At 35.3% G+C, this 8,574-nt stretch overlaps 1 protein-coding gene across 1 annotated transcript in view; it reads right to left on the bottom strand.

Moving 5' to 3' along the window:
• Positions 1 to 8,574, bottom strand: part of Rbm11 (RNA binding motif protein 11) — a 272,518-nt gene that overhangs the window by 194,378 nt on the left and 69,566 nt on the right. The window contains exon 6 of the transcript XR_004116803.1: positions 6,740 to 6,874. The gene's annotated coding sequence lies outside the window, so the exon portion shown is untranslated. The remainder of the gene's footprint in view (positions 1 to 6,739; positions 6,875 to 8,574) is intronic.

Below are 8,574 nucleotides of genomic sequence, written 5' to 3'. Positions count from 1 at the left end.
TTTTTTTTTAGTGTGTATTTCTGGCTACTTTACAAAAAACAAAAACAAAAACAAAAACAAAACAGGTGTATGTATGTTTGGATTTATATCTGGGTCATTTTGATTCCACTGATTATTCTTGTATTTATGTCAAGACCATGCAGCTTTTATTACTGTAAGTCTAGAGTACAACTTGAAATCAGGAATGGTGGTACCTCCAGGAGTTCTTTTATAGTTCAGTATTATTCTTATTATTCCTTTTTTCCCATAGGAAATTGAAAACTGCCCTTTCATGTTCTGTGAAAAATTGTGTTGGAATTATGATAGGGATGGCATTAAATCTGTAGATTGGTTTTGCTAGGAAGATCATTTTTGCTGTGTTAACCCTACTGGTCTGTGAGCATGGAAGGTCTATCCATCTTCTGATACCTTCTTCAATTTCCTTCTTCAAAGAGTTGAAATGTTTATCATAAAGTCTTACTTGCTTGATTAGAGTTGACCCTAAGATATTTTGTATTATTTGAGGCTATTGTGAAAAGTGTTGTTTCCCTGGTTGTTATTGATTATGTTATAAAGATGATGCCCGGGTATCTGGGTATGGGATATATTATAGTTCTAAGTGCTGATTTCTGGGTTTGTCTTTGCTTGACAGATGTTTTATTCTTTCATTTACATTTCCCCTCTGGATTTCTAAAGAGTGTAGTAGCTGTATGTTGCCTGTTTTTCTGGTGTACATAACTTGTGTGTTCACAGGGAATATCTGCTGATGTTTGAGGCTGAGACAGAGGGAAGAGTGGGGGTTGGTTCTAGGAAAACACACACACACACACACACACACACACACACACACGCGCGCGCGCGCGGAGAGAGCGAGTGGGAATGGGAGCGAGAGCAGGAGTGAGAGGTCTGAGATAGCCTAGATGGCCTACTTGGTTTTCTGACAGGTGAGGTCTGTATGAGCAGCAGTGTCTGCAGAAGGGAGCTGAATACACTGAGTTGGTGGAGAGGGATTAGGAGGGGATGGTCTGTGGGATCCACAGGAAATGTGGGCAGGGGTGGGTATAGGGAGAGGGAGGCTGCTGCTGGTGACCTTTTGCAGTTCTAGGGGCAAGACCAAGGCATTCGTTCTAGAAGAACAGAGAGAAAAGAGAATGTCTGTGGACATCCTACCTGCTTTTCCTGCAGGAGTTATAAGTAGTTTCAAAAATTATAATTACATAGCTCTTCAAGATTCCAGTTAAAAAAAACGGTAACATATTTTTAGCATAGATGAATGCTCTTTTATTCCCGTGTTATGACAAATTACATTTTCCTTATTTTTTCTTTGATCTCTGATATTCATTTGGTAACTGTTCCAAGTCAGCAAGGAGAACACGATTTCTAATAGCTACTCATAAAATGGCTTCTTTGTGATGGAGTTGAAAAGAGTGTTTTCTTGTAAAATGTAATTTTGAATCAAAGTATGCTAGGAACCATAAGATAAAGAGCCCCCCAAAAGAAAAAAGGTCAAGAAAAATACCTATTGTACCCCAGTATAATTTCAACATATATGAATTATTTGTATAGTTGGCATATTGTGGTGATTTGAATGAGAATGGCCATCATAAGTTCATATGCTTAAATGCTTGGTCTATTGTTGGAACATTTTGGGAAGTATAGGAAGGTCTGACATCATAGAAGACATTTGTCTGTCATTGGGGATAGGGTTTGATATTTCAAAAGCCCATGGCAGTCCTATCTCTGCCTTCTGCCTGATATCTTACGTAAGCCCCCAGCTTCTAGCTGTACATGCTGGGTGTGAGGGGGAAGCCTTCTCTGAGGCTTTCAGCTCTCTTAGACAATATTCAGTGGAACAGTTTGTTTACTTTATTTGGGGGTATGTGAGCCTTGGAGAGTGGGAAGGGAGTTTCTTAGAGTGAATGCATATTGGCTGGGGCTTAAGGTGCTGGGAATGTCTCATTTGCATGGAGAGGCATTCCAGGTGCTCATAGTAGAAGTTCTTATGAGGAGAAAGGGAGTTGGAATTGTAATTTGACAAAGAACTATGAGACATTTTTCAGGTAGAGGATGTGGGGGTAGGACTCCCCAGATAAGGTCAGGTGAAGAAGAGGAAACCCTGCTGGAAAAGGGAGCTCTCCATTTTGTACCTCAGGGAGCTGTCAGGTCATGGTAGATTATGATCTTAATAAGAGGGTTTCCCAACAATCATGGACTCACAGTGAATCTCTAAACAAGTCCCAATTAAATGCTTTTTTTCCTAGTAAGTTAACTTGGTCATGCATTGTGACTTTTCCCAGCAGTAGAACAATAACTAGGGACACACACACACTGAATATTCTATTATATATAATTCAGGAGAATTATCAAGTTTATTTCCTATGTACAATTGTAGGATGATCATGGAACTCTCTTTTAATATTATATATGCTTAGTAAAATTTTCTTCAAATGAGTTACTCTGTGCTTCCAATTTATATTGGTGTTTCAATCTGGTGTTTGTCTTTAGCATAACTCTTTGGAAGCAAATGCTGAATCTATGTCTTACAGGTGGAGTGGTTTAAGCAAGAGACATTTGTGTCCCCACAACTCTGGAACCAAGCATCCTCCTGTCTGAGGCACACTTCCTTCTATAGCCTCTCTCCTTGGTTTGTAGGTAGATGCTCTCTCTTTGTGTTTTCCATAGTGTCCCTTTTGTGCATGGATCTCTGTTCCAACCCATCTCCTCTTGATAAGCTCCCCAATGATATGGAGTTATGGTCTACCCTAATGAGATTGCTTTAACTTAACACTGTCTCTATAGACAGTCACATTCTGAGCTATGGGAGGTTAAAATGTCAATATATGAATATCAGGGGAACAAAATCATATTGTATTGAGAAAGTTTGAAGTTGCATATTTCATGTTGGGAAATCTATGGGAATGGAAGTGAAAGCATTAAGAATAAGCATGGGAGAGTTTTATTGTGTATCATGTCTGACAACTCCTGTGCCAACACAAGCTGTCCATCAGTATCCTTATCAATTTGCTGAACATGGGTGGGGCCACAGGCAAGGAAGCTCTCTAATAGCCAAAGCCAACTGTGATGGAATTTCCTTCATGATGGTGGTATTTCCAGGAAACTCTTTCTAGAGGGAAACCTGTGTGGTATAAGTCTATAGTGTGTACATGCATCAGTGTTCCTGTGTGGCTTTATGAAATAAATTATATTTTGGATTAATATATTACAATATTCTGTATAAAATGTAATCATAACTGTTTTTCTTCTAAAAATTAAGCTAGGATACTTGAATTGAGGCTTACCTATACAGCTTGCACTGTGTATTCTACTTAAATAAGGTTCAACTATTTTGAGGATTGCATACTCTGCAATAGCAAAGGCCTAAAGTGCTTTCTGAGGCAGGTTTATATGCAACCATTAGCCATTTGATTTGTAGAAAATACTTTTAACAGTAAGATTGACATTCAATTCTTCTTTGTTGAACAAGCAAAAGACTTTTGATAAAAACACTAACTGATCAAAAACAGATCTGACCTTATTTTAACCCAGAAGTAACTAATCCTGAATGAGCTTGAAAGATGAATATTCTAACCTTTTGTTAAGACAACATCTTAAAACACTCTACATATGAAATTCATTTTGGATAGTTGTGACATATAAAACAAGATAAGCAGAAAATAAAGGAAGATAAAGAACACAGATGAAAAGATTGACCACAGTAGTGTAGTTATTAAACACACAAAATATTACATTAAGGGGCATGATCTTTTATTGAAACTACAGGAATAGAGAAACACCTGATGACCCATAGGAGATATGGCACATTTTCCTATTTGTTATATTTATTTATTTATTTATTTATTTATTTATTTATTTATTTATTTATCTTTTCATATATAAAGGAAAATTCCTTTTTGTTTTTATTCATAAGATAATACATTAAAATGTAATTCTTGCATTTCAATAATGGTCCCTAAATCTCTGTTTCCTTGGGGTACACTGAGTCCAGAATCATTAAGCTGCATGACCAGTGCCTGATATGAGTTTGCAGAAAGGAGAGGAATCAACTGTCCTAGAGAGAATTAGTGGCCTCACTTTATCCTGTGACATAAAATATGCCTCAGTGGCCTGTGAACATTGAGATAGATAAAGCTGTGAGCAAAAATTATTGAGGATATATGGCTCATCTAATAATAATGGTCATTTTATTTTACTAGATATTATCAAAATAAAATATAATAAAGTCAAGATTTTAAAACTGAGAGAAATATTGTAAGATGTCATCCTCCAAATGTTGCCATTGATTAATATAAAATGCTTCCCAAAGGCCAACACGACCACAAAATCACATCAACTCCTTTAACTTGAATATCTATAAGTTAACATCAATAAGGTATCTCTACTGAGTGATCAGAGACAGTGACATTGTTATGGTTTCTTTTATCACCATGATCTCTTTGGTTACAAGAGTCCAAACATACTAGAGATAATCCCTAATGGTGCAGTGCAAGATATAATCTGTAAATGTAAATGTTGCAATATGAGATCAAAAGGAAAGCACTGGTAGGCTTGGTTTCTGGGGAACTGGATGTCTCTGCTAGGTCTTTATGCATCACCTTATCTAATCTCTAGGCCAGGGTTTATAGCAAATGCACTAAGTAAAACCTGAACCAGAAATCATCTTTATATTTATCAATTTCTAGTGAATTTTCAAGACCAAATAAAAGGATATTCCATTCAAGATTATTTTATTTCCACATGAACCAGATTTTGTTGGCTTTTTTCTTTTATTAATTTCTAATAGCTTACTTAAATATTGGTCAAAACTGCTTTTGCTTTTTAGACACACTGGACTGATCAGTGAAAGATGAAATATCTTATTCATGCCTGTTTCCATGATATTGTGGTACACACTCCATGCTCAAGAATTTTTAAGTGAAAATAGCTGAAAGCATTAGACAAAAGCAAAGTGAATATATGCCTTATGTGTTTCTAGGGAAAATCACAGTCATCTTAAAATATAAATAAGGGTAATGTCAATCATGAAGAATACAAAGGTTATAGGAAAGTATATATCAGAGTGAAATGTATATGTGCATTAGATTAGATTACAAAGCTGTTCATAAATGGTTCCCTGAAAAAAAAAATAAAGCCACAGAGATCGCACATTTGATTCTAGGGTAGGCATCAGAAATGATGAGAGGAAAATAAATAGTTTAAATCCTTGACTCTGAAGCAGTGGTTCTCAACAATCCAAATGGTACAACCATTTGATACAGTTCCTCATGTTATGGTGACCCCCAATCATAAAATACGTCTGTTGCCACTTCATAACTGCAGTTTTGCTACAGATGTGAATCATAATGTAAATATCTGATAGGCAAGCTATCCGATCTTAGTGAAAGGGCTTGTTCAGCCCCAGGCGGCTGCAGCCCACAGGTTGAATACTGTTGCTCTAAAGAAAAAGAATCAAGAAGTATGTAAGGTTAAGAGGAAAAATACATTATTTAGAAAGAAAAGGCGTTCTTTATCTCAGAGAGGAGAATAAAGTAATGGTGGAAAGAAACTGGTTTCAGACACATGAAGATCTCTGAGGATAGTGTTTAACCTAATTGTTAATTATACCTAAAGAAAAACTCACTGGAAAAATCTTAGGTTTCAAAACAAAACAATACTCCCGATTAAGAACTTAATTCTTACAGTATCTTCATAGTGTTTAAGAATAGAATAAATGACTGAAACAAGATTACCTCATGATTCATAGTCTCTGTCTTAAAGTAAGGCATTAATGGCATTTTTCTGATACATTTTTTGTTTAGACCAAAGATCCTGTGCATGAGCAGCTCAAAAAAAAAATCATAGAAAAGTCTTGGACATACTTAGGAGCCTTGTAATGAATGAAAATTAAAAAGCTAATCAATTTATACATTCACACTCATTTCTTTATAATTGGTTGAAATTCAGTTTAAAATAATCAAATGATTATTATGAACATTCATAAATGATTTGTTGAGTAATCTTGAGGACAATATTCTACTAATCCACCCATAGATAATCAATTTTAATGGATACTAAATGTTTATTATAAACTAGGGATGCCTATTGAGTCCTGTAAAATTCAATCAACTTTTGACACTGATGACAAGTTGCCCATTGTCATTTCAACTAGGAAATGGTAAAAATGGGGTAGTTAGTGCTACCTTTCATTGGACAGCTCCATTTTTCTATTCTCTGAGAAAGGCAGGCCGCACAAATGATTTTCCAGAGCCAACCAGCCCAGTGACAGACACCAAAGGTCCCTTCGGATTCTTTACATTCAGACTACATTAAAATGAGAGAAAAATTACAAAGAGCTTCATGTTTTGGCTATGATCACATTTAATGGTCTGTCAAAGGTAAAGTAATGGAAGAAAGTGCAGAAAATATATTTCACATTTTCTGTACACATCTAGACTTTGAAATATGTGAATGGATAAATAAAAAGTGCTTCAAGTGTGGGAAATCATAACAAAAATACCAAAATATCATAAAGATACAAAGTGGAAGGACAGTGTAAGAAGTCTTATTAGTTTCAGTATATTCATTTTATCACTCTCTAAACATTGCAAGAGAATTCTGCTCTAAGTCTCCTCAGATGAAAACTTACTCTTTTTAGTATAGGAAACCCTGTTTTATCCCATGAGAAAAAGCATTAGTAGACCCAATAGCATGATCTAGGAAGAAAGACAAATTCACTGATGCATTTTATAGTAGAACCAATTACCTTACACCCAGTAGTCCAATAAATATTGAATGCAACGAGTAAGTGCTGACCTCCTGTGAGTTTGCTTCAATATTTTGAGCAAAAAGCTCCTCAGAGTTCAGAACATCTTCCAAATGGCCCAATAGATAGTCTCATCTATCAAAATAAACAGAGGGAATTTATTTAGGGTTCATTTAAAATGTATAGTGTAAAGTATATATTGTGATTTATAATGTAAGTAAATACTATTAGGTAACTGTAAAATATTTATATACTTTTAGCCCATATAATTTGAATTGTTTAAAATTCTAAGCAGGTTCATTAATTAGAAGTATGGGAAAAATGGAATTTCAAGGACCAAGGATCAAAGGAAACATTGATGCAGAAAGACTTGAGAAGAAGCAGAAAATACTAATTATTATTGAAAAATTGTAACTGGTTAATCAGCAATTGTAGGAATTCGGGGATATTCCAGATTTGTTGATGTGTAGCTGAGAAAGTTACCAATATTTAAGATATACAATGTGATGCTCTAATATATGTATACATTTTAAAGCAGTCATTATAATTAAGCTAACTACCACACCCATCACTTTGCACAGTTTCTTTCCTGTGTAGTTTGAATATTTACTATCTGCTTTCCAGGCAAATTTCATATGCACACTTTATTGCCATGGCCACAGTCCATTGCTGCACATTGGCTCTCCAGGACACATACATTCAATCATAATCTTTCCATTCCCTCTTTCCCATCTCCTTACCCCTTTAACCACTTTCTAGGCTGATTTTATAATTACCATGCACTGCACATATCAGGTACATTACACAGTGTTTGTCTTTCTGTGCTTTAGACCTTGGAGTAATATAATACCCTATCATGCATCCTTAATTTCGGGACCAGTTCTCATTCAATGAGCATGTGTGTGTGTGTGTGTGTGTGTGTGTGTGTGTGACAAACTTTCTTACCTACCCCCCTATCGTTGGACAGCTAGGTGTTATAATGAGATGATTTTATTAGTCATGTCAGTCATAGATTGGAAAATCCATGCAGTTTTAAATAATGTCCATATTAATTTCATTCCTTCTATCAGAGTACAAAGGGTCCCTTTTGCCACAGTTTCCATGACTCTTCATTTTCTTTGACCTTTTGAAAATACCCATCCTTCTGACATGAGGTGGTATTATGATCTAGAATATTTAAGTTTTAAAAGGAACCTTAAAATTTATGGTCCAATCCTGCTTCTGATGAAAACCAGCATTAATTTGGAAAATAATGACCTAAAATTATCCTAAAGTATGAATAAAATTTTTAGCTACAATAAGAAAAAAAATAAATCAAAACATTTTTTTTCTTTAAAATTATATGTGTGAAATCTCTAGTTCATTTTTATTTCAGGCTACTGTTAGTAACGGGCTGTGTCTTTCTTCATGAAATATATCATATCAGTACACATAGCTACTATTTGCTTTTTTAAGAAAAATTATATGCAACATGTAATAAGGACACACGCTCCACCATGTTCATAGCAGCCTTATTTATAATAGCCAGAAACTGGAAACAACCCAGATGTCCCTCAACAGAGGAGTGGATACAGAAATTGTGGTACATCTACACAATGCAGTACTACTCAGCTATTAAAAACAATAAATTTATGAAATTTTTAGGGAAATGGATGGATCTGGAGAATATCATCCTGAGTGAGGTAACCCAATCACAAAAGAACAAACACGGTATGCACTCTCTGATAAGTGATTATTAGCCCAGTAGTTTGGAATACAGGAAGAACCACCCACAAACCACAAGGAACTCAAGAAGGAGGAAGACCAAAAGGTGGACATTTCATTCCTTCTTAAAA

This window comes from Mastomys coucha, unplaced genomic scaffold, assembly GCF_008632895.1.
Source record: "Mastomys coucha isolate ucsf_1 unplaced genomic scaffold, UCSF_Mcou_1 pScaffold12, whole genome shotgun sequence".
Classification (NCBI taxonomy): Eukaryota; Metazoa; Chordata; class Mammalia; order Rodentia; family Muridae; genus Mastomys; species Mastomys coucha.
The sequence above is the reverse complement of the archived record's forward strand: the minus strand, read 5'-3'. Positions and strand labels throughout refer to the sequence as shown.